We start from the raw sequence: 27,670 nt of genomic DNA on the forward strand, positions 1-27,670 counted from the left end.
CCGTCACTCCATTACAGAGAGGAGGGCTCACTTACTGCAGAGAGCGTGTGACACATGTGACCGTGGACGAGCATCAGGGGGAAACAACATTAAATCTAACGTACGGAGATGAAAAATGAAGCCCGGCGCCGCATCCTTCACAGGACGCCGCGTTACGCTGCAGCAGGAAGTGACATTTAAGAGGCAGTTATGGGAAAAGGTGAACATGTTAAACTCATTCTTTGGGTTCTTTTGCTGTAAAATGATAAATTACAACCATCAGAGGAAACATGATGATCTGCACCACACTCAGGATTCAGCAGGGAGGGAAAAAAAGGTTTTTAGGTTTTAAAAGAGGGCATTTGACGGCAAAAAATCTCACCAAAACAGAAAACAGTTTTTCTTGTACTTGTTTGGGTGGAGTTACTTTGTTCAGGATCAGGTGAAATAAGTTGCCTGAGTGTTTTGGTACAAATAAACACTAAAAAGTCAAGAATCACAAATGTAAAATAAAAATGACGAAGTATGAAGTATGATGAAAGTATGAAAAATATATCTATAATGTCATGTTGTGACTAAAAGAGAGCAAGTGTTCATAGCATAAATAATTTAGTCGACAGTTTGAGTTGATAAGTCAAAGTTCACCACCGAATAACCAGATTATCAGATTAACTTTCAACCACTGAATCTATTGATCGGGGACATTTAGTGGAAATAAAGTGATTTTAAATGCTGCTGAGATCGAGTTTTAATGGTTGATATACAAAAGACCATGAAAACAGACAAATATGGAATAACTGTCAAATTTAAATCAGGTGATGAATCGACTTAAAACCACCGGAAAACCCAAATCTTTCAAATATTACATTTTACCACATATATATCGTCGAAATGTACATAGGCCTACCTAATACCCGATGCTAACTGTCAGTGTTTCCTGTTATGTATGATGTTTTTGGATGAATATTACTGCTGCATTAATGTTGCATTTCTAAGATGTTTAAGGTTGTGCTCATTTTTTCATTTATATATGTACATATGTTTATATAAAGTTAAAATAAAGTTAAATGAAGTGCTGTTATCATAAAGTTTAATTGTGTACTGTTAAAACGTTACATAAAGTACTGGTGGAGCAGAAGTTAGAAGCATACAATGGAAATACTCAAGTAAAGCACCTTAAAAGTGCATTTGATAAATTTAGCCTATAATTAACCTACATTTATTTATGTCAGCAATAACTTTCAGATTCACATAAATGGTTAAATGAGGGGTCAAAATAACAATAATGCACCTTCTAAACAAAGTCAAGTGTAAAAAGTTATGTTTTTGAACTAAAAGGATTGATAATGTCGTCATTAATGATAAAAATAGCTTATTTTGACGCTCCGGTGTTGTGATTGGTCAGTGGGTCACACCTGTCTGATTGGCTGCAGGTGAGGTGGGCGGGGCACACGGGAAGCGGAAGAGAAGCTGAACCGAGCTGAACGCCGCCGATCGGTCAGTCGGTGTTCCGGTAACCGGAGGAAGAGCCAGCAGCGGCGGAGAAGACGGTACCGCGGAGTTTTCTCTAATTTTCGGATTATCTCGCTGGACTTCGGCGTGTTTGTGTTCATTAACCTGCGTGTCTGTTAGCAGCTAAGCTAACGGGGTGCTAACTGCCGTTAGCAGCATCGGCTAACGGCTGTTAGCTTGTGTGAACCGGGAGGACACCGGGACGGACTGTCGGTCCTCTAATAGACACACAGTGGACACTGTCCGCGTCCTTTGATGACGATTTGGACTTTATTTATGTCATGAGGTCAATGTTACAACAGTCAGCGCCATTGATGACCGGAAACACCGCCATTGATGACCGGAAACCGGCCGGACTCCTGCAGCAAAACTGTGAGTTCAATATTTATTTATTTATCTGAGAAAAAAGTGTTATATGCGTGTAAATAATATTTAATGGTTTGTGTAATCGGGACATTACACATGCTGATTAAAACGGCATTTTGACCAGTTTAAGGTCAGTTTGGGCATATTTTTAATGGTTTGGCTGGTCAGACCAGCTGGTTTATCCATTCAACTTCCTGTAGAATTAAAACCAAATAAATGTCCTTGAGTCTGGAGAAATAACAGTGTCATGTGGGGGACGTATGAAAAGTAAAGGACATAAACTAGTTAAGTCTTCTGTCATGTTTTATGCATAAAGACAAATATGTGCAGCTGTGATGGTCACACCAGCATAACCAGCTAAAACCAGCCTATGTTGGTACTAGTTTTAGTTAGTTTTAGCTGGTTTTAGTTGGCTTAGCTGGTCTTTGGTGGTCTTAGATGGTCCTGACCCAGTTCTTGCTGGTCTTTGATGGTTTGACATGCTGGTGTGGCTGGTTATGGTGATACCTATCATTAACAGTTACTGATATAGTTTAACCAATATGCATTTTTGGCAAAAGTGAAAATATTTATTTCAATATTTAGTAAAAGTTCCTCCCAGGCTGACACTTTATATACACTTTAATTAATTAATTTTATTGGTGATCATTAAAATAATGATAATGATACAGATAATCCTGGATAATTGGCCATGCCGGTGATCTGTCAGCCTGTACTGCTAATCACTGACATCCCACGCTGTGATCATCAAAAAAATCTACATCTGTAGTACATCGAAAATAGTGTAGTGGCATCATGACAAAAAACTGACATTTAAAGGGTCAAAATTCAAAAATTTAATGAATATTTGATATTTATGATTAGTTGGTTAAAAACATTAACTCAATAGAAGTTGAAAATCCTATTAATGTATAATATTATTTAAAGCTTGATTTTTGAAAAGCGCATTTTGTGTGCAGAGCGATATGAGTGTGTGTGATATGAAGGCGGACACTAAAGGTTAATTAAAAAGTATTTGTAAAGTATTTTGTGTTCAGGAGCTGCAGAGAGCGAATCAGAGGTCCTCAAAGTTTGTAACTTTAACAAATATCAGAGAGGGTATTGATATTTAAATTGGATTTTTGTTTTGTGTCTGTTGGAGCTTCACGTTTCCGCGGTGACCTTGTCGGCGGCGGCGGACGGACGCTGGCTCAGCCTGATCCGACCTGCCGGCCTGCTGTTTGGTTTATTGACTGACCGCAGACACACTGCTGCACCTCCATCCGCTTAAATGGGTTTTCATTTTTTATTGGCAGGCCGGTGACGGCTTGTTTTGCAGAGGCTCTTTACACTTTAACAGCTCGGGGTATCACGGCGTGTTTTACTGGCTCCTGTAAAATCAAACAAAATGAAATCAGATGAAAAGAGGACGTGCGTCCGGCTGCGCTCAGCACAAACAAGGCCAGGATTTAGAGGAAAGTGTGTATAAGTCGCAGTTATTCGTCCTCGTTAAAGTAATCACTGAACAAAGTCAACAAAGCAGGATGAAGCTGCAGAGGTTACCTGCAGACAGATCGCACCTGTCCTGCTGTTCCCATAATCACAACCACATATTCATGTTTAAATGCCTGATGAAAGTTAACAGAGACAAAACAGATATTTTATGTGTGTAACAGGTCAGGCAGGTTAAAATAAAACTGTAAAAAGTCCTAAAAGGTATTGAATTTATTAAAAAAGGCTATAATTATATTAAAATATCTTAAATTGGTTTCTCAAAAGTTTTAAAAATGCTAAGACATGGAAAGTAGGTATTTTTCTGATATTTTTTTTCTTCTGATGTTGCATCATAAAATCACAATATATCTGGTGAATTTTTACAAATTAAAAAAAAAAATCTCTTGAATGCCTCTTGCATTAACGTTGTGCAGAGCAGAATAGTCCAACCATCAACAACTCTTATATTTTGTTTTTCAGCCGTCACTCTACTCTGGATGACACAGCTAAGCTCATGAATCACTGAAAATTTGGCTATTTGACCAGTATTTTTGGGCATGGCTGATACTGTTACACTGAGATTCACATGAGGCTCCGTGTGTTTCACGCAGAAAGTTTTTCAAACTCGACCTGATGGGAATCGAAGCAGCAGAATCCCACATGCAGAGTGAGAAACACCAAGAAAACCATCAACAAACACTTTTGGATTTGGTTTGGATGATGTCTTTATGTGGGCATACGTGATAATATCGGCACGCCATTGATACCGGCAGATATCGGCTTTAAAATACAATATTGTTATCGGACAACATGCTGATTTGAGCTGATATCACAAAGTGAGATTTTGCTTCATGGTGCTGCTAATCACCGACATATCCCAGACTGTCAGCAGAAAAAAAACAGCTACTTTACATGTAGTACATTGAACATATTTCATTTTTATTTAAGACTTTGTAGTATCATGACAAAAAGCTGGCATTTAAAAGGTTGTGAAAATGTATGAATATTTAATATTAATGATTGGGATTTATGTTTGTTAAAAGAATTAACTTAATGGAAGTAGAAAAAAATCATGTTAATGTATAATATTTTTCTAACCGGATTTTGAAAAGTGCGTTTTGTGTGCAGAGTGGTATGCGTGTGAGTATTTGACACTGCACAAAAAATAATAATGTATAAAAGTCAGTGCTGCTGATAGTTATTGACATATCCAGGCTATGACAATAAAAAAACAACAGGATGTTGTATTTTGAAAATAATTAATTATTTTGTGTTTTTTCCATCTAAAAACATAGTGTCATCATGACAAAAACCTGGCATTTAAAGGGTTAAAACTCTGAAAATTAATGAATAATTGATATTTATGATTATGATTAAAAAAAATAAACTCAATGAAAGTAGAAAATCATATTAATGTATAATATTTTTTATAGCCTGATTTTGAAAAGAGCATTTTGTGTGCAGAGCGGTATGAGTGTGTGTGATATTAAAGCGACCTTAAAGGGTTAACTAACTGTTTGTAAAGAGGACTTTGTACAACCTCAAAGACCTTTCAGACGCGTCGATGTGTCCTCTCACGGACGAGACGTGAAGCTCTGGCAGCATATCAGAAACTGTCCGGCAGTCTGTGAATGAGAGTGACTGAGCTGCGGTGAGCTGCCGGCTGGAGGTGACGGGGTTAACAGGATCCTGAGTGAAGCTCCTCCTCGGCCGCTCGGGTGACATAACTAAAGAGGCATTAACGCCCGGTTGCGACATGGCTAAACAAACGGCGGGGCCTTGGCGAGCATGGGAAAACAGCATTATAGTCCTGCGGCGAATTGACCGAGAAAACAAGAAACAATCTGAGCCTTGTGCTGCGGCTCGCCTCCGCCTCCATCCGCACGCAGCCGACAACTTTCTCTCATGTACACCAACTTTCCCAGGCAGCCGCCGCGCCATGAAAGGGCCTCTTCCTGCTCCGAGGACCATAAATCACGGCGGCGGGGTCGCTCCCGGCAGACACAACATGTTGACTCTGTCCTCATATCTGTGCAGCCGAGAGACGCTCGGTCACAAGCAGGAGGCGACACTGTCAGCGCTCATCACGAACAATTCAGCTGTCGCCAAATTTTAACATCTAATTTCAACAATATGTACATATTGTGTACCTATTGGTTTTAAAGAAGTTTTTCTTAGTATTTTTTGTGCAAATGTATTACCGCATGGAAGGCCTTAACATAATCAAACAGTCCCCAAATTTAACAGATGCATCAGAACTGGTGTAAATTTACATTTTTAATATCTGAGTTTAACAAAATGGCTCAGTGGTGCTGAGGTTTCACGAGATGAATGAAGAGGTTCATAGAATATCGTTATTATTACCAGGGGCAGATGTAGTGATTTGGGGCCCGGGGCCACGAGCACATGACCTTATTTTCACCCTTTTTCTAACTGGGAATGTTGGCAGCGACTGAAGAAGTAAGACGACTCAAAACTGTTTTTCTAAAGACAAACGATTAAGGTTAGTCTGTTATCAGCACAATGTGCTTAAATTTACCTGAAGTTTGTTTAAAATGGAGCTTTTCATTCTTATATCATTCTGGAGAGTTTGAGAAATAATAATAAATCATATGTTTATTACACTCCAACACACCATGGTCACATGAAACCGTGTCAGTCAACTATGAGGGCAAAAAACAATAAAAAAATAATCGTTTATTAATCATAATCGCGCTACAGTGTTAAATAAACCGTGATACCGATTGTAGGTATAATGGCCCAGCCCTGGTTCCTCCCATGATGACACTTACTTTGCACTTTTTAATTAATTATTTTTTTTCTGTGTTTAGTAAAATAAATGCAGATGCAGACAGTCGGCAAAATGCCAAATATCGTAGGTTAGGTTTATTAGGTTTTCAGGTGTGAAACTCCGCAGCAGCGTCACGTTGGTGGTTAATCAAGTCGTTTAATTCCTCACATCCATTAAAAGAAGCTGCTGCCGCTCTGACGGGGCGCCGCCGCCATTAACTCACAGATTTGGAGAGCGTTATCAATATCCACATGTATTGATGGGCGCTCTCAGTTTGAGTGCAGACGAGTCCCGGAGCACGAACTCGTTCCACCCGCCGCTAATATCCCAAATGCTTCTTATGACCTACTTATGAAGTCAACCTCGGAGAATCTATTGATCCCAGCGCCGGCTGATTGGATGCGTCTGAGCCGAACCGGAGACGACCCACAACACAGAGGGGCTAAGTGCACCTCCCCTCACCCCGCCGATGACCAGACGTCCCCCCGCCACACGGGTCAGAGCTCAGAGGTCATCAACCCACCCAAGGTCACGGCGCATTAACATGGCACCGGAGTTAATTCAATCTCCACACAACGCAGCCCCTGCACAAAAACCCAAATGCTTTTAAACAGCGGCTGATTGTGAGCGGCGGCGGGTTGGAGCTAATCGAATCACCGTCTGATTTAACTGCCAAAGTATTTTCCTCTGCGTATTTAATCAATACTTAAGACTCATAACGCCCCGGGTCAGCGGCGGAGACATTTCCATAATCGATGAGGAGAGGTTCTCAAGTTCAGCAGGTTATTGTGCTCTCCCTCCCTCCTCATCGTTCATACACTTATTTATTGTCACGGCGTCCGTCACGGCGAGGAAACTCAGCTCAGGAGGGACGCCACCATGCCCCGTCCCCGCCTGAAGCTCTCGGACTGAGGGGCCCGGTCTGATGGAGACTCCCCTCTCACTGGACCCTTTCACTCAGAGTCCCATCTTTGCATTTTTACACAGAAACAAACATCATGTGGCTCCATGTTTTTAGACGGCATGCCGGCATCGTGGAAAAAAAAACAAAAAAACAGGCATGATGTTTAACCCTTTAATATCACACGCACTCGTATCACTCTGCGCACAAAATGTTCTTTTCCAAAACCGGCTATAAAAAATATTATACATTAATATGATTTTCTACTTTCATTGAGTTTATTTTTTTAAGCAACATCAGTCCTAATCATAAATATCAAATATTCATTCATTATCATATTATTAACCCTTTAAATGCCAGGTTTTATAATGACACTATGTATTTTCAGTCTCCACCTCCTCAGTGTGTGAGTGTAGCTGCTGACAGTCTGGGATATGTCAGTGTGTGAGTGTAGCTGCTGACAGTCTGGGATATGTCAGTGTGTGAGTGTAGCTGCTGACAGTCTGGGATATGTCAGTGTGTGAGTGTAGCTGCTGACAGTCTGGGATATGTCAGTGATCAGCAGCTACATTGACTGTGACAGGTCACCTAGTGGAAATAGCATGTATTTCCTCCAGATGCCAAATATGGTCAAAATGACCTCATCAGGTGGAAAATAGTCAAAATGACAAATTCAGAGTCAAAAGCCCAGAATGACACCCAGAAATAATACAAGTCCTGTTTTTCTGCTCTGATGGCTGTGGGATCAAAAATGTCAGTTTGAATGGGTTTCAATGGAGCATTTTTGGACCTGAACAGTCTGAATGTAACTATTTAGTTTCCACAGTGTATTTTAGACTTATTGTAGGAGCTGAGCTGCAAATTCACTGATTACACTCAAATACACAATCTGGACTACATTTAGGACACATGCATCAACACACACACAGTTATCACAACAGGAAGAAGAAAAGAGACTGATATGGACCAAACAGTCCCTAAGGGTTAAAGACGTGCGTATTTATTATTATTTAATAGTTGAATTGTGGACAGAGAGTCGTGTCCCAACTGTAAGCATAACTTTACTGAAGTTTATCTTCTAGTTTATTGTAGGAAAGAATAGCTTCAGCCCTTATAATATTCAATATGTATATTAAAAAGAAGAAAAAATATTTACAGGTGTGTGTGTGTGTGTGTGTGTGTGTGTGTGTGTGTGTGTTTGATGGCGTCTCCTCTGGAAGGAAAATGGATCGATGTTTAAGTATTTAATCCAATGATGGTTTCCTTTAAGAATGTCCATCTTGTTGCTCGGGGAGCCATTATCATTACAATTTGTTTATCATTAAATTATAAATTCTTCATCTGTCTTTAAGATGATTCTCTAACCTGATTTCTAATCCTACAAATGCAGTCCTGCCCCGCGCGCTGCACGTCTCGCTCTTTATTCTCCGTGACTTCTGACCTGTTTTTATCTGCGAGCTGCTCTGCACTCGCTGCAGCTACATTCAAACATCAAACTCTGTTTTTACAGGCTTCCTGTGCTCATGGAAAACCTGGAAAAGTCATAAAATTTGCAGAAAGCAATTTCCAGAAAACTAATAAACCCCGAAAGTTTTGGAAAAGTCATGGATTTTTTTCACAAACCTTTATAACACATGATGTGTTCAAGGACTGTTGGAAATACAAATCCAACGATCGCTGGCTGTGATAAATGGTGTCATTTTTGGTAAAGGGAAAATACTCCTTTCAAACCTGCAGCATGTTTTTTTTAATTCACCAAAAACCTTTAAAGAAAAATAAATTGTCAAAATGTTTCCTTGAAAAAAATCACCCAAATATTTCCTTTAAAAATCATCAAAAATAAAAATAAAATTGCCAGCATGTTTTTTTTAAGAATTGCCAACGATTTCTTAAAAAAGAAAAAAATGCTTTAATGTTTTCTTAAAATAATTAGTAATAATAATTTTTTAAAGAAAAAAAAGAAAAAAAGCCAAAACGTTCTTTTAAAAAAAACACTAACATTTCTAAAAATTAATTTGACAAAATTATTTCTTTAAAAACTGTCCAGAATTTAAAAAAAACAACAAAAAAACAAGCTTTGTTTGTTTTAAAGCGTCCACGAGCCAAAAGAGACTTGGTTAACGGAGATATAGCTGTCCTGCTGTGGTGCATGCTGGGTAACTGTCATGGTGGCTGGTTATAGAGAGCAGAGCACACGTTTCACACCAAACACTGCTGTGAGACAAATTGTTACAAAGTGGTATTTTTCCACTTTATGGGATTACAAAGGGGCCCCGCTGAGGGGCCTCCATGGGCCAGGGACCGAGACCGAGGGGGGGTGACCGAGGGGGGGTCAGAGGGACAAAGAGGCTCTGGGAATCAGCTGCCAGCCCCAGTCAGAGTCTACTGGTCCAAACACAAACCCACTGCTGCAACACAGGAGCACAGTTACACAAGAAATAAAAAAACTGAAAATTAATCAACAATTTTGGGTAATTTTTTAAAACAGAAATACACTGAAATTATCAAGTAATGCACACAGCGTGCACATAATACTCCGATATTATCGCCATAATGATATATTATTGCGATTTTAAATGTCTTTCACTATGCTGAGTGTTGCGATAACACATATTGCGATTTAATTCCTTTTTTTCCCATCTACAAATTGTGTCCCCAGAGGAAAACCTGGTAACGATACATAAGATAAAGTTTTCATTTTATTATTATAGCAGGCTATCAAACATTTCATTTGTTTTTGTAATTCAGATAAATAAAATATTAAATTGAATTTTGCAGAAACATTGCTGCATTTCCAGCGGGAATATTGGGCAACTGAAGTGGTTGAATTTTACCATCACCGAGCTTTATTCAGCTGGAAAGGGGCATCAAAAATGGCTGAATTTGATTGAGACATCACTGCATTTCTAGCGGGAAAGTGGCAAAGAGTGGGTGTGGGATAGTCCGACAGCCCGCTGCAGCACGCGTACATGTCCGACTGCCCGCCTGCTCTAGCATGAAACGTTGTTTTTTTTTTATTGAGACATCTTTGCATTTCCAGCAGGGATACTGGGAAGAAGAGGGTTTTTTTGCAGAGACGTCACTGTGTTTGCAGCTGGGATAGCTGCATCAAAAACAGCCGAATTTTACCAGAACATTACTGCATTTCTAGCGGGAACTCAAACCATGTATTTCAAACCAAAATATAATATGCCTAAATATAACCTTGGCGTATTCGCTACATAATGACGTGCAGATGTAAAGTGTCTAAGGTTTGCTGGCCTTTTTTTTTTGTGTTTGTCACGGATCCTTTAACAGATGACCCGTCTTGTGATTCCCATTTTTACACATGAACTCTTTTCAAACACACAGTCAGACGGTGAAATAATGGCATTTGTAACCTGGTCCTCCTGTGAGTCGAACACGTGCAGCGCGTCGATGCGTCAGCGTCGTGACGAGTCGCACAGATGATCAGAATCAATCGTCGGGTCGATCGGCCCGGTGCAGCCTGTTTCGGTGATCGGCCGGCCCGCTGCGTGTGATGGCGAGTGTGAATAATTCAGTGTGGTTGAACATGTTTACGGTGTTAGAGCTGAACGCCGTGCCGTGTCCGCCGGGTCGGTCCCAGGCACATTATAATGGGTCTATAAAGTCTGGTGACCTCACGCTCTCGCTCATTTACAGCCAATGACTTTAAGTGTGTCCAATCCAATCCGCAGGTATTTATTGAGAGAGAAGTGCACGCCCGCTTTCTAAGTAAATTGAAATCGCTGCCCTCCCTCGGGACTTCATTTCAGTCCTGGTCCAGCATCAGGAGGGGGGCTGAGAGACCCCGAGTGGACCGCAGCACACTTACTGAGGAGCATGAGCATATTTATTTTGTTGCATTTTCGTCTCTTTCTTCCTTCCTGTTGTGATAACTGTGTGTGTGTTGATGCATGTGTCCTAAATGTAGTCCAGATTGTGTATTTGAGTGTAATCAGTGAATTTGCAGCTCAGCTCCTACAATAAGTCTAAAATACACTGTGGAAACTAAATAGTTACATTCAGACTGTTCAGGTCCAAAAATGCTCCATTGAAACCCATTCAAACTGACATTTTTGATCCCACAGCCATCAGAGCAGAAAAACAGGACTTGTATTATTTCTGGGTGTCATTCTGGGCTTTTGACTCTGAATTTGTCATTTTGACTATTTTCCACCTGATGAGGTCATTTTGACCATATTTGGCATATGGAGGAAATACATGCTATTTCCACTAGGTGACCTGTCACAGTCAATGTAGCTGCTGATCACTGACATATCCCAGACTGTCAGCAGCTACACTCACACACTGACGTATCCCAGACTGTCAGCAGCTACACTCACACACTGACGTATCCCAGACTGTCAGCAGCTACACTCACACACTGACGTATCCCAGACTGTCAGCAGCTACACTCACACACTGACGTATCCCAGACTGTCAGCAGCTACACTCACACACTGACGTATCCCAGACTGTCAGCAGCTACACTCACACACTGACATATCCCAGACTGTCAGCAGCTACACTCAGATACATGGAGGATATTGGGAAAAAAAAGCATTTTTTTCCATCTGAATACATAGCGGCATGATGACAAAAAAGGCATTTAAAGGGTTAAAATTCTGAGAATAAATAAACATTTGAAATGTATGATTAGGGCTGATGCTGGCTAAAAAATTAACTGAATGAAAGTAGAAAAATTTAATTAATGTATAACATTTTTTAAAGTGCGCTGGATTAAACTGATAGACGAGTGCAGAAATGTCTCGTATTACATTACATTATATTATTATATTATATTATTATATTAGTATTATTATAAGAGGAAACTCTGATCATATTTGCTGCAGCAGATAATTTGTATATGAAATAATATTTCATGCCACCTATTTACATATATATTGTTAAAGTTTACATATGTTAAAGCTTTACGGGTGTGGGTGTGGATGTGGTCATGAGTGAGATGTCCTTGTGCGTGTGTGTACTGGTGTATGTGAATATGTGTTTATATTTTATTTTATGCTGCAAACTGGACAATAAGGGTCTATCTGTTTATTTGCTGGATACAGTCGGTTCTGTCCTACACCATAAACGTGTGCTCACGCTGCGTCCCCAGTGTGTTACGGTCGGGGTTATCCTGCTGACCACGTGGGACACGTCCCTCTGGACTGATCAGAGGGACTTTTGGTCTCTTTTTGGTCCTGCCGATGGGAGCGTCTCGGCCTCGCAGCTCTGCCTCCAGCTGTGTAAATGGCTTATGTGTGAAATGTGAGCTATGCGGGTCAGAGCGGCGCGGAGTCATGCTACGCAAATAAATACCGTGATGTCATCTCACCTCCTCATGAAACACATAGCTCATTACCGCGGAGGCACTTTAACCCCGCGGACACGCTCAACGAGGACGCATCCATCAGCCGCTGACGAATGGAGCTGATTGGTCTTTGTTCCCTCTGTGTTCTAATGCAGAAAGATGAATTCTTATGTAAAAATCAATAGAGATTCAGCAGAGAGGTGTTTTAGTGTTATGGATCTGCGTGACGGAGAAGCAGCTGCTGGTTTTAGGATGAAAACCTTAGAGTTCTGTCAATCGATTAACGGGCCACTTCTTTCACCATCTTCCCTTTGGCTGCAGCATCCGTCTTCTCAAGTACACTTAGATGGCTAATGTGCTCTGCTTAGATATTCTAATGATGAGTCTAAATCACACCTTTCCCTTTATTGCTGATCGAGGCGATCTGAGCACTTTCTTAAAAGGAGCACTTTTAGGGACGTTTGCTTTCAGTTTGTCTGGAAAAGTGTCAGAAAAATTCTGTTCTAAAATGACGTTTTTAAAAGTCTTGTTTTTGTCTGGCAGCAAACACCCGAAAAAATGAAGAAAATTCTTACATTGGAGAACCTGCATCTTTGACACCTGAGCAGCTGGATTTCTTTCAAAAACACGGAAAGAGAGCGATGAAAAATTACCCAAAAATTGGCAAGAAATGAGTGAAAAGTTCAATGACCCGGAAAATGGCAAAAAAAAAAAACAACACAAAAGCAAGAAAAAGGACAAACAAAAATTGGAAAATTAAGAAAATTCAATAACAGGAAAATGGACGAAAGATAAAAAACCACCAAGGAAATTACCTGAAAATTAAAAAAAAAAGAGAAAAAAAAAACATGGAAATGAACTGAAAATTAGCAGTTAAGTCAAAAAACAAGAAAATGATATAATAATTAGTACAAAAAGACAAAAAATAAAAAAAAATAAAATGACATGGAAAAAAAATGCCTTAAAACTGACTTCAGAAATCACTCAAAAAAATTTCAGTAAAAAAATCCTCTTTTGCCTTAACTTTTCAAGAATAAAAAGGCAGTTTTTTTAAACTGACAAATTATAAAAAAAAAAAAAAGAAAAAGCAGATGTAGGATTTTGGGACGTTTTTCATATTTTAGGAGGTTTCTTGGATGTCAGGACAATTCTCAGATTTAGGAGATTTTTCATATTTTCTGAGGTTTCTCAGACCTTGCATTCATACAGATTTTACAGATTTGGACATCAGGGTCTCCCAGGTCCTCTGTCTGTGGGTGGGGGGGGTCCTCCGCTGGCGTTTTCGTTGATGCGGTTGATCTGATGTGAGGGATGGAGACATTAATGGTCCAGAAAGCTCGTCGTCCGTGCCGCTCGTTGTTTTATGAAGACGGACGCAGATGAATGGCGCTGCTGCTCTGCCTTCACAAACAGAAACACTTTGATCTGTATTTATTCTGCTCTCCATGAAGAGCTGAAGAATAGTTTTTTATTAATTTCATGGATTATTTGCTCATTATGCATTAATCACGGTGCCCCATCTGGAAGGTGCAGGCGTGACTGTGTGAGAAACAGCCATTCTGATCTCAATTAGATTCTGCCTCTGCTCGCCGTCTACCCATAAATCACTTCTCCAAAGTGAAATTAACAGTTACTGGAGCGCATTAATATCCCGAGTCAGGCGTGAGGGGAGCGCAGCGACTGGAACCAGCCGCCTCTCACAATGTGGAAAACATCATTCTGTTTGTGAAGGATCTGCATTACATGCTAAGACGCTGACAGCCAGGAGTGATGGCGTGTGAGGCGGCAGACCTGCAGGCGGCAGGTCACACGGCCGCCGTGTAGCCCCCAAAAACACCTTCTTATAATCCCCAAATCATCGAGCTTCGGTCAGAAATAATACAGGTCACTGCTGTGATTCTGATAAAGATAACGGTGATTTTTACGGGCGTAGTGAATCAGAAAATTGATGAAATTTCCATGATTTTTAATTTTTTTAGTCTATTTCATTTTATTCATTTACGGTTCCAAGATTTTTGGACATTACTGGGATATTGGGAGGTTTTTAAGATTTTAGGACATTTCTCAGATTTCAGGACATTTTTAGGAATTCAGGACATGTTTAGGATTTCAGGACATTTCTAAATTTTTCAGACGTTTCTTGGATTTTAGAAACTCTAGGATTTTAGGATGTTTTTAGGATTCAAGTACTTTTCTAGGAGTGGCGGTGTGAAGGGTGGCGGTGTGAAGGAGGCGGCGGTGTGAAGGAGGCGGCGGTGTGATTCGGTGGCGGTCTGAAGGGTGGCGGTGTGAAGGAGGCGGCGGTGTGATTCGGTGGCGGTGTGAAGGGTGGCGGTGTGAAGGAGGCGGCGGTGTGAAGGAGGCGGTGTGATTCGGGGGCAGTCTGAAGGGTGGCGGTGTGAAGGAGGCGGCGGTGTGAAGGAGGCGGCGGTGTGATTCGGTGGCGGTGTGATTCGGTGGCTGTGTGATTCGGTGGCGGTGTGAACGAGGCAGCGGTGTGAGGGGTGGCGGTATGGGGGTGGCGGTATGGGGGCCCTGAAACATGTGGCGGGAGGCAGGAAGCAGAAAGTTGGAGCAGCGGCATGTGAAGAGTTGATTTGAGCGTGTCTCTGGTGACAGACTGCTGTCTCCTCGGCGCCCGGCTTTAAATGGTTTCTCTGTCGGGCAGAATGGAGGGATAAACTGCACTCTCCAATCCCCAGACCCATTTAGGCGGCAGATGAAAAGGCGGACGGACAGCCTCGACATGTTCCTCCACTTTTATTCAGCGCCGGCCGGCTGATAAACAAAACAGCAAATATCCAGTGCATTTTCTGACAGCCACTTTTCAGCTGCCACTCGCCCCGCGCCGCTGTCACTCACGGCGGCGCGGCCTCCTGCTCGCCGCCGCTTCACGTGTCCTCTGACAGCTCGGAATAATTACGGCATTATGGGAACAGTAGTCATTATTTACAACATGATTAAATGTTTCCGCGTCTATTGACTCGGGCCGCTGTGATTTATGCATTTGTTTAGTCAATAGTGGAGTTGAAATGATGTCATTAATTATGTATGGCGCCTCCTCCTCCTCCTCCTCCTCCTCCTCCTCCTCCTCCTCCTCCTCCTCCTGTGACAGATGTAAGAGCAGGAATCATCAGAGTTTAGGGAATTGCTCGGTCCCACAATCCATCTTCAGCTCCATCTTTACGCTCTTTATCTCCCTCTTATCCTCCGTCTCTCTGCCTCTCAGCCGCTGAACGTTGAGTCCTCAGCTGCAGCTTTTTGTCTTCAGTCTCAACGGACACGTTCCAACAAAAACGTCCAGTCGGCCCACAATTTCACATTTAGTGCATCCCGAATATTATGTAGGCCATAATTCAAATAAACTGTATGTAATGTTTATTTCTGCTCCAACATACAGTATTAAAGACCACCTCTACTTTAACCCAGAACAGCCTGAGGGCCAAATCTGGCCCCTGACAGGGCCCCTGGTGGCCCCCAAACATTTTATAATTGACAGTAAAAATGTTTTAAAATCCTGGAAATGTCTTAATATCTTAGAAATGTCCAAAACTCCTAGAAACATCCTTAAAAGCTGAGAAATATACCAAATCCTACAATTGTCGTAAAATCCTAAATATCCTCAAAAGAAATGTCCTTAAATTCTAAAAATGTCCTGAAATCCCAGAAACATTCTGCAATCCAAGAAACGTCCTAAAATCTGAGGAAAATCCCCAAACCTTAAAAATTCCCTAAAATACTAGAAATGTCCTAAAACCCAAGAAGCATCCAAAAATCCAAGAAAAATCCTAAAATCCTACAAACGTACTAAAATCCTCAAAATATCCTGAAATCCTAGAAATGTCCTAAAATTCCAGAAACACCCTGAAATCTCAGCAACGTCTTAAAACTCCCTAAAATCCTTTAAATGTCCTTAATCCAAAAAACATTCCCTTTCAACCCCTCCAAAATAAAAGACCTGGACTTCCTTGATGTCCGCCTCTCAAAGAGCGTCCAGGTTTTTGACACATTGGTGGATTTTTTGGAAATCGTGCAGAATTCCCTGAACTGCAGATCTAGACTCTGACACTGAGAGACGTCGTGTCCCCCTGCAGCCCGGGGGACGGGGACTTAGAGCCGCTCTGTGATGTCCGTCACTCCTCTGATAGATTGGAAGTGTGACATTAAAATGGAAATGACTCGGGGGAGAGCTGACGGGGGGACGGGGGGCGACCTCTGACCTCCGGCTAAGACCACAGAGTGTGAAATCCCTCAGAGACGGCGGGACAGAGACTGAAGGACTGATGTGTGATAATTATGTCAACCTGTGGGCTTCAATCACCACCAAATATCACGCCGCTGAGCTCATCCGTCAAACCCCAAACTGACGGCTGGTGTTTGTCTCCTGATGGGGACGAAACGGCTGCGAGGACAGTAAAATAAAATCCAGGGACAGGTTTTCATCAGGGACATTTATCACACTTCATCTACACATCACACACATTGTTTTAGTATACAGCTGGTTGAAAACTGGTGAAATATCCCTTTAATTGCTCTTTTTGTAGGATTGTGTACAGTTCTGGTGACAAACTCTGTCCACCTCTCTACACTTTTATTTTGACTGAAATTTAAAAAAAAGAGACAAAACACAAAACAAAGTTAGAGATTATTTTTTTCAAAGAAAAAAAATCATCCAATTTTTTTCTTGAAAAATCACCCAAAACTTTAAAAAAATTTCTTGAAAGATCGAAAAAAATTTCCCCTCAAAAATTAAATAAAAAGAGCCAACTGCTAAAAAAAAAAGACAAAATATTTTGGTCAAAAACTAAAAAACTCCCAAGAAATTTGTAATTAAAAAATTGCCTTTTTTGCCAAAAATTTTAAATAAAACAAAATATAGTCAAAAAAGGCCAACAATTTTTCATTAAAAATCGCAAAAGAAAAAATTAAAGAAAACAGTTGCCTAAAAAAAATGAAGAAATTTGCCAAAATAAAAAAAAGCCAAAATGTTTTCTTTCAAAAATTTAAAAAACTTTAAAAGAAAAAATGTAGAGCAAAGCATTTTTTTAAATAAAAAAGTCAAATACTTTTCTTATTTAAGAAAAACAACCAAAAATTAAAAATAGGAAAAAAATGACAAAATTGATCAGTAGAAAAGTAAATAGAAAATACAGTCATTTAACTCTGTATGCCCCTCCCCATCACCCCCCATAAATACAGTCTCTTTTATGTTTAAATATTAGATTTTAAAAATTATATTAAAATTTTCTAGTCCCGTTCTGAATACATTTTTTTAAGATAATATGTATTAATTTTATCTTATACATTACTATTATATAGTCATGAAAAAAACGATAAGGAGTATGGATGGTCGTATCGGAGGATTTATGGTCTTTAAAATTAGCTTCAAAGTCCTGTAATATCATTGGTAAAATTATCGGTAAAATTATCGGTAAAATTATCGGTAAATTTTTTGGTGACAGTGTGCATGAGCTCTGGTTGTGTGGACGGACAGATTTGGAAAAAACGACCTTCGCGTGGACAGAGTTTCTCTCAGATATCTGCATCCGAGTAGCTGAGACCTCGTCTTCTCCTGGGTGTTCACCCTGAGCGTGGCGTCTCCAGAGGACGCCGCGGACACGAGCGCAGATCTCCTCGGTGTCATCGCGGTGACGGTAAAGCCGGTTTGATGAGCCCGTCTCGTCCTGACACGTCCCCGAGGCTCCGGGGAATCTGCTCTCCAAACATGCCGGCGGGTCGCAGGTTAATGACTTTGTGTTTACCATCCCGCGGGCTCTTTGATAACACGCCGGCCGGCCCCTCCCTCCCTGCGTGTCTTCGCCGCCGGGGACAATGAAGACGGCGGGTGTAGCAACAGGAAGCGAGGAATGTGACGCGGCACATTGTGGGAGAAGGAGCCGGGCGGCCGCAGAGCGAGAAGCACTAATATTTATTCATGATAGAGAGAAAGTGGTGTTGTGTTGGCACAGGCCACTTCATTTACATTCTCTTATAGACTGTTTGCCCCAGCGTGGGAGCTCTGTCCGTCTCCAAATAGATGAACCTGTCCTCCTCACTCCTCCTCGCTGTCACACACTCATGTCGCCTCCGGAGAAAACTCCTCAAAGCTCTCCGTGTGCTCGGCCTCCTGCTGCGTCAGAGCTCGCCGTCTCCCGCGCCGTGGAGACGTATAACGCCGACGCACGCAAACACGTCAACGACGCGCAAAAACACAAGAAAACAGGACTTTCATGGTCATTAAGAATTTCATAGTTACATTTCTCAGGCCTGGAAAAGTCATGGAACTAGTCAAAATCCTTAAAAGTTTGGGAAAAATTGTGGAAATAAGTTTTCACATTTTGCGTTTTTGCTGCGATCGTCTGCAAAAACAGCCAAAAGAAAGTTTTTGCTGCAGCGTCTGTCAGTTTAAGCTGTGGAACAAACTGCCGACAGATATCAGAGAAGCTGGATCGCTAAATAATTTAAAAAGAAAACTAAAAACTTCTCTCTTCGCTTTAGACTTTAACTAGCGCCGACTTAACTGCTGCACCTCTTTAAAATGTTGTATTTTCCTTAATTTTATGCATTTTATACACTATTTTTAGCTATATTTTTAATAATATATTCTCAATAAGTTTTATTTTATATGTTAATTTTTATATTTATTTTATTTTATTTTTCTATTTTATTATTTTTTATTATTTTTTTATATCCAAATTGCATTTTTATTATAATATTATTTTTCTTCCTTTTTCTAGTATTATCAACTTAACTACTTTGCATTTTGCTTTGCACTTATGCACTGCTGCACCTCTTTAAAATGTTGTATTTTCTTAAATTTTTATGCATTTTATGCACTCTATTGGTAGACTTATTTATTATTAATAATGTCAGATGATTTTAGTTTTGTTTATTTTAGTTTCCATCTTATGTCATGCATGATGTGTATTCAGATTTTATCTTTATTTTATCTTACTTTTACTATTATTTACTCATTATCTGCAGAAACAAACAGCGCCAGTAGCTAATTTTTTTTTTTTAATTAAAAAGTAAAGTGACGGCTATCGTAAGCAAAATTAACCCAAACCGCCGTCCCTAAAAATCATCGACTGAGAGTTCAGATAAACGTGTGATTCTCTGTGTCAGAGTGTTGACGTGCTGCAGCGGCGTTCGATGGGAACGCAGCGTCGCAGAGAGCGGCGGCAGCTGATAACACAGTAATGATTGTCCCGAAAGTTTAAAGAGTCGCCCACTTAATCACGGCAGGCTGAGAGCCGAGAGCCGATAACGCGGCGACTATCAGCGTCTTCAGCAGCAACAAGTGCTCAGGTTCTCACCACGGCGTCTTCTGAAGGAGCCTCGCCGCAAAAACACGTCTGATTCCCCTGTTTCCTGTTTCCTAATGTTTACGTGTGTTTTTATTTAACGCAGGTCGGTGGACTTGAGGAGCAGCGAAGGAAGAGTCCAGCAGCCTGTCGCAGCAGCTAAACGTGAGTTTCAAAGTTTGCACGTTAGTTTCACACTGAACGCACTCAAACCGTCTTATATCTTTTTTTTTAATTGTATTTGAATTTTTATTAGAATTGAAATTGGTCCTAAAAGACAATTAAATTACAGCAGATGACAAAATGACACAAAAAACAGAGATAAAAATGACTAAATATAACCCTGAGCAGACTAATCAGTAATAATTCGTCTGTGTCGTAATGATATCTTTAGTTTCTTCAGACAAATACTCAAACAAAAGGATGCAAATGTGACTATTTTCTGTCGAAACACGAGTGACAGCAACAGATTGTGCAGTGTGTCAAATATTTTTATCTCCGTGTGTGTGTTGGTCATGTGTGTGTTTGTAACAAGTGTGTTTGTAACGAGTGTGTTTGTAACGTGTGTGTTTGTAACGAGTGTGTGTGCGACGTGTGTTTGTACCGTGTGTGTTTGTAACGTGTCCGTGGCGGGCTGCTGTTGAGAAAAGCTAACTGATGGGCGGACCCGGCGGGGGGCCGTTCGGGGGGAAACTCGGCGTTGACCCGGCTCAGATTGGATTTAGCGCGCGGCTGGATGCCGCCACTGGAAGACATGATGGATTATTGTGACGGCACCTCGGCGGCCTCTTCGTCACGTTTAAATGGCGATACGTTTGAGCGTGGGGGGGGGGGGGGGTAACGCGGCGAGGCCGAGCGCACAGATGATGTGTTTGAGGTGTAAATAAAAACGTGTCGGCGAGGAGCTGCAGGTGGGAGGACGGCTTATTACTATCGATCCTCTCTCATTATGTGCATTCATCAGCCGCCATTAAAAGCCACTATTATACCTGAACACACACACACACACACACACACACACACACACTGCTGGCATTTCCTCTGCAGCTGCTGCCTCTCTAATCAGGTTTGCATTATTGACAAACATATTAATGAAATTTGTCATAAATCAGAGGGTCAGGGGCAGAAACATGGAGAATAAATGACGCACACACACAGAAAACATGCAGACGACATGAAATCTGACAGACCGGGCCTCCAATGGTTAATCATAAATCACGTTTTATTCATATTGCACCTTTCAAACAAATGAAATGCAATTTGAAGAGCTTCATGGTTTGATTGAGGAAACAAAATCAACACGACATAAGCAAAACTGGATCTTAGAAAACAGAATAAGTAAAAACCATAAAGTTTATGTGTAAAAGTATCAATATTCTGATACTTTTTGAAGTAGTCAGTGTAGTTTGGTGCACGCAGTACACACAGCATGCAGATAACGTGGAACCAAAAGCCTAAAAGGTTTTTTAACGAACATTTTATGGATGTTGGAAATGCAGGTACAGTTACGGGTGTAAATGATCTTTTGTCTGCAGATATCTGAGTCGAAACAAAACTGAGCGAGCTGAGCGTTTCTGTTTCTTTCTGCTGTATTTATTCAGTTTGGGAAATTCTGAAAGTATCAGCACGAGTCGCAGCGGACTGCAGAGGGACCAGAAAACGTGTCTGCAGGTCGTTTCTGAGGTCCGACTGACTTGCTGGAGCAGTAAACACGTTTCATTTCGTAAATATTTTCGACTGATGTCACTGACTGTTTTTCAGGGATTAGTCAGACTCTGTGTTTCCATGGAAACGGAGATAACAGTGGCTAAAAGCTTTTTAGTTTGAGAGCTAATGGCCCCAAAACATGAGCACATCTTGATTCCACGTTTTCGTTTCGTTGGTAATAGTTGTGTATTCGCCATATTACACTCGAGATTTAACGTCATCTGAGGACCGAGGCGCGAGCATCGTCAAAATCACAGCCTCTCGTCTGATATTGCTTTATTCGATGTTGGCGATAAAGTCTTTATACATCGCACATGGGACAAGCCACGATGCATCGAGTATCGGGTTTATCGCCTCGCGTGAAGCCGTCAGAAGAGCAGCTGACGGGTCCGCCTGCAGCGTTTTTCACTCACATCAGGAGCGCTGGTATTCTGACGTGTTAGATGGTGACCGATGTGCAGCGATGGGCGTGTTGCCCTCCTCGGTCGGTGTGTCCGCGGCCGTCCTGCAGCCTAAGGAACCCCCACACAGAGTTAATGATTACATCCCAACCCCCGACCCTCATTGATCCTCAGAGCGCAGCTGGATGCAGATTTCAACCGCCGCAGCCTTTAAAAGTGCTCGCATTTTCTCTGTTTGTGCTCAAGAAATATCGAGCGGAGACACACACACACACACACACACACACACACACACACACACACACACACACACAGGCTGGGTGAGATTTCATCAAAGTTGAATCGACTTTTTGTTTTCTTGTTGAACTGTGAGATGAGACTTTGAACTGATGAAACATAATGAAGCAGATTCCATAATTCATCGATCTCGCGGCTTTAATTATCTGAGCCGGCTTCATTCTGGACTCACGGAGCTGCAGCTGTACGGCCGCCTCCGCAGGCCGCCGTTTACAGTGCTGTTAGAGCGGCCGGGTCGGGTCAGAGGGGGCCGGCCTCTCCGCCCGGTCAGTGGTTACTATGGAAACGCCGTCCTGACTCACCGCTGCAGAATGACAGAGGGGCCATGAGATTCTACGATGTTTCTGCAATTTTAGGACGTTTTAAGGATTTTATGATGTTTCTAAAATGTTTTTTAGGTTTTAGGTTAGTTCTAGGATTTTAGGTTATCTCTAAGATGCTAGCACATTTCTTAGATTTTAGGACATTTCTCAGATATTAGGACATCTCAGCTTTTAGGACATTTCTTGGATTTTAGGACATTTCTGGTATTTTAGGTAATTTCTAGTGTTTTTGGCCATTTTTAGGATTTTAGGACATTTCTATGATTTTTGGACATTCTTAGGAATTTAGGACATTTCTTGGATTCCAGGATGTTTCCAGGATTTTAGGGCTTCTGTGGGATTTTAGGACATCTTTTGGATTTTACGACATTTTTAGGATTTTAAGACATTTCTAGGAATTGGGGGCATTTCTAGGATGTTTGGACATCTCTAGGATGTAAGGATGTTTCCAGGATTTTGGGATATTTCTGTGATTTTAGGACATCAGTGTCTCAGCTGTGTCCTCTGTCGGGGTGTGGGGGATCCTCCTCTGGCTCTTTTTTTGATCAACAAGCTCTATTTTGATGCTGTTTTATGTCTCTGACACCTTATGGAGACTAAAAGGACAGAAACTGTTCACAGACTGAATCACTTTATTGTGTCTGTCAGTTATAAGACGGTTGGGGGGGTCATACAGCACCCGGTTTTGCTGTTTTAAGTCCAGTTTTCAGTAACTTTAAAGAAAAGTTGTCAGTCAGAGTGAGTAGACAGAAAGAAAGTCTTGATAATAACGTAATAAGTCAGCGGTTTGCAGGAATGCAAACGTGCACTGAGCCGGCTGTGCGGCTGCGAGTCATTTCCTCGCAGTGACGGTGTCTGTGGGTCTGCAGTCAAATAAAGTCGAGATTGTTTCTGTCTTGAGGAGTGTCAGAGTGTTTGAACAGCGGCACATCGTCTCCTCGCCGTTACCATGACTCTGCTGGGACGTCTCTCTGCGTTAGCGTCCACAGACCCGCGGCCGGCCGCGCGCTGACCGCTCGGAGACGTGAAGCCCGACTTTGGGAAAGTGAGCGGCTCTGACTGCAGCGCTCGGATCAGTCTAATCTCTGTAAATCCTCAAAGTGTTCTGCATGGCGCTCATTATTTCTGCGGCAGGATTTAAAGCCTCCTGACTCCAGCGGAGATGTAAAAGCTTTGTCATGATGTGTAATTTCAAACCTCTCCTCAGAGACATTAAGCAAATGTGCCGGCTCTTAATCTGCCCTGATTAATATTTCCTCCGGGGGAATAAGTTACAAGGCTTTAAAGTCTCACAAGAACAACTTGTCAGACTCATTTAAATCTTTGCAATTTATACTTTGAGAGATGTGCCATCCCATAATATTCATGATACTTTCTATTAATCTATCTTTTATTAGACAATTGGCTGCGACGGACGCATTAATCACAGTACATCTATATAGCCGGCGTCATGAATACCTTTAGTGGTTTTGGGGATAATCTCCAAAGAGTCGTGAAAAATTTCTCAGCTGCTGTTTGTGTCATGCAGGGGGGCTCAACCTGAGGGTCACAGCCCCCAAAGGGTCGCAGGATGAAGCAGAAGGGGTCACACATGGTGTTATGCTTTCAGGGTTCATACGGTCATGAAAAATTTAAAGTCTTGGAATTTGCAAATAGCTGTTTCTGGGCCTGGAAAAGTTTTGGAAAAATTCAGTATACCCTGAAAGTTTTGGAAAAGTCATGGAAATCTGTTTCACAAACCTCGAAAATAACATATTATATGTTCAAGGACATTCACAAATAAAAAAAAACCCAACAGTGCATATATATATATATATATATATATATATATATATATATATATATATATATATATATATATATAATTTATTTTTTTTACAGTTTCCTGGCTGTGATAAATGCTGTCATCTTGGTGACTTTTTTTTAAAATAAAAAAAACATGATTTTTCCATTAAAATTTTCCAAAAACTATTAAAGAAAATAAAAAATAAATTTTTTCTCTTTAAAAAAATGTCCCCAAAAAATTAGGTTTTTTTTTTTTTTTTTTTTTTAGAATTTTCGAAGAAAATAAAGCCAAATTGTCTTTTATCAAAAAGTTGCCAAAGATTTGAAAGAAAGGCAAAAAACATCTTTTAGAATTCACCCAAACATTTTAAAGAGGAAAAAATGACGCATTTTTGTCTTTATAAATTGCCAAAAATAACCACCAAAAATTTGCTGTTGATAAAAAAAATTGCCACAAAAATAAGTGCAAAATACAGCCATTTAAAGTTGTATGCTCCCCCTTTACAACGAAAATAAAAAATCCTCCTGAATGCTTAAAACGTTATTTAACAATTATTTAACCATTTGTATTTAAATTTATTTATATCAACAATAGCAAATGTGTTTTATCCTCAAAGCTCACAGTAACATATTATATATTATCATATATTATCATATATTTTGATCAATTAGTTACATTTCACATGTTTGATTAAATTCTTAAAGACCGATTAATTGATCATTGATTAATCGTTATCACCTCTGATGAGGATGTTGTGTAAGAGGATGTATAGTCTTCCTGGAAAAGTCCTGGAAATGTCTTGGTAACGATGAAGCTGGTGATAGATGTAAAATTATCTTCCAGTTTTCATCAGTTTCTGTAATTGATTACCAGATGAGATACTGATCGCACTGATTGATAAAGACGATCGGGGGTTTTAGTGATGTCATTGTGGGTGAAACAAAGCGCCGGCGTGCGGTTCGATGTGTTTCGGGAGCAGATGGGCGGTTCACCTCGTCCCCGGCGGACTCGCTGTTTACTGCACAAATGTAAAAGTGTCTGAATAAAGTGGGTTTAATGCGGGCGGCGGTATCCGAAATACATAAATATGTCAAGTGAAGGAGCCTTAATAGACCTGCTTAGGCTGGTAATTGCGGCAGTATTGTTTCCGTGTGATTAGGACAGAAGCGTTCCCCGAGGAGACGCCATCCTTCAGCTGCTTCATCTGCATTAGCCGCCGCTTCCTGCTTTAATCTGCTCCCTGCTCAGGTATTTAGAATAAATCAATGGGAATACATGATTGTTTAATGATTTTTGGAGGAGCTCTCTTCGACCACAGCTGCATGATTTAGAATGACTAATTCCACTTTTTTCCCATTGATCGGCGGCCGCGGGGCCGGAGGACGAGAGAGAGCGGCGAGCTCTTAGACCGCCGAAGGTTAGAAAATAAAGAGCAGACAGATCACATCATGAAAAGATACAAACACGTACGTTTATTTATTTATTTATTTATTGACCCACAGACGGAGAAATGAAATCATGTAGTGCCGCAGAAAGGTCAAAGGTCACAGAGCAACAACCAGCGGCTGGTCCAGATTCAGTGAGTGCACCTCAACTTTATTGACAAAGATCAAAGACAAAGAGAACAAGAGACACGTTTGACACGAATACGCAGTAAAAATATACGTAAACATATATTTAAAAATACAGGAGCACAAAAAGAAGTACAGAAGTAGTATGTAGTAGTAAGAAGTATATGAGTTAATAAATATGTGTGTGTGTGTATATATACACACACACACACACACACACACACACACACACACACACATAATGTAGTACATATAAAGTATGTGTGTGTATATACATGCATATATATTGAGTTTGTGTGTGTGTGTGTGTGTGTATAATGATGATTTTTGAATCTGTGTGAACATCAGAGGACTCGTTAAACACACAGGAGAAGGAAGAGTCACATGTTCACATGTTCTGTGTAACATGTTAAACACACAGGAGAAGGAAGAGTCACATGTTCACATGTTCTGTGTAACATGTTAAACACACAGGAGAAGGAAGAGTCACATGTTCACATGTTCTGTGTAACATGTTAAACACACAGGAGAAGGAAGAGTCACATGTTCACATGTTCTGTGTAACATGTTGTTTACGTGTCAGTGATCCAGTTAAAGGTGAACTCATTATTCTGCTGCAGCTTTCTGATGGACACCTTAATTACACAGGAAGCTGATTAATTACGGTGCAGCCGGTCGCTCTGTGCCACAACCTGACCCCGCCCTGACCCCGCCCTGACCCCGCCCCCCAGTAACCAGCGTTTGGTCCTGATTGCGCTCAGATGGGAAGAATAGTTCTGTTCGAAGGATCTGCTGCAGAAATATGACAGCTGATAAAAGTTTTAATCGATGAATGCAGAGCGGCGTGCTCAGTGTGTGTTGAGGTAATTGTGGTAAAACGAGCTGCTCTGTGGGGGGTTAAATCTTCACAAAACGGAGCCAAAAAGAGCGAGCGCACCTAAACGTGACGGCCTTTCGAAAGGTAGATCTGTGCTGTTTGAGCAGCTCTGCGTTTAAGAAATAATCGCTCTGTTGGACTCTCTGTCTGCTGGCCGCTCTGTCGGCTGGACTCTCTGTCAGACTCTCTGTCGGCCGCTCTGTCGGCTGGACTCTCTGTCAGACTCTCTGTCGGCCGCTCTGTCGGCTGGACTCTCTGTCAGACTCTCTGTCGGCCGCTCTGTCGGCTGGACTCTCTGTCAGACTCTCTGTCGGACGCTCTGTCTGCTGCAAAGTCGGCTTCCCGGCGAGTCAAACAGCAACTGTAGTTTCAGTGTCTGATCTTCATTTTTCTACATTATTTTAGTATTAACCTCATTTTTCTTCGTTTTTATATTTAATCGTGTTGTATTTTACTTCGTCTAGTTTCTTAGTGGAGACGCCATGAATGATTGATCTGTTAACTGATAGGAAATTAATGAAATTAATTACAGACTATTTATATAATCAATGAATGGGTTAACAAACGGCTGATGATTCCTGAGTCTCAAACGTGTGATTTTTCTCTCCGTACTGAATTGATTCTGTTTGGATTTTAGACTCTAGCAGACAAAATGAGACGATTTGAAGAAGTCAAATGTAGATGGACGTTTTCAGTGTTTTCAGCTGTTTTATTGACTAAAAGAATAATTGATTGAATTATGGGATAATGAAAATATCTGTAAGTTTCAGCTATTTTTTTGTTTTTGTTTAATGTGTTTTAGCTGCTTTAGATTCCCTTTAATGTAATAATGTATAAAGTGCTTTTATTAAATCCATTTAGAGGAAATATCTTTTAAACAATCACGTCCGTCTTTGTTGATTCTACAGATATTTATTCAGCTTTTTCTGCTCCTCGGCTTCAGTCTGAAGAGAATTAAAGTCACTTCCTCCTCCTCCTCCTCCTCCTCCTCCTCCTCCTCCTCCTCCCCCTCCTCGTTTTTAGAGAAGTGGACCAGGTCCGTCTGTTTACCCACAATGCCGTGAG

At 41.0% G+C, this 27,670-nt stretch overlaps 1 long non-coding RNA gene across 1 annotated transcript in view; it reads left to right on the forward strand.

Annotated features, from left to right (window-relative positions):
* The first annotated feature begins 1,656 nt into the window (after positions 1-1,656).
* The window catches only part of LOC148186252 (uncharacterized), a 74,679-nt gene continuing 48,665 nt past the window's right edge, over positions 1,657-27,670 (forward strand). The window contains exons 1-2 of the long non-coding RNA XR_015775136.1: positions 1,657-1,863; positions 19,750-19,808. This is a non-coding gene — a long non-coding RNA (uncharacterized LOC148186252). The remainder of the gene's footprint in view (positions 1,864-19,749; positions 19,809-27,670) is intronic.

This window comes from Plectropomus leopardus, chromosome 20, assembly GCF_026936395.1.
Source record: "Plectropomus leopardus strain MGB_pleo_1.0 chromosome 20, ASM2693639v1, whole genome shotgun sequence".
Taxonomy (NCBI): domain Eukaryota; kingdom Metazoa; phylum Chordata; class Actinopteri; order Perciformes; family Serranidae; genus Plectropomus; species Plectropomus leopardus.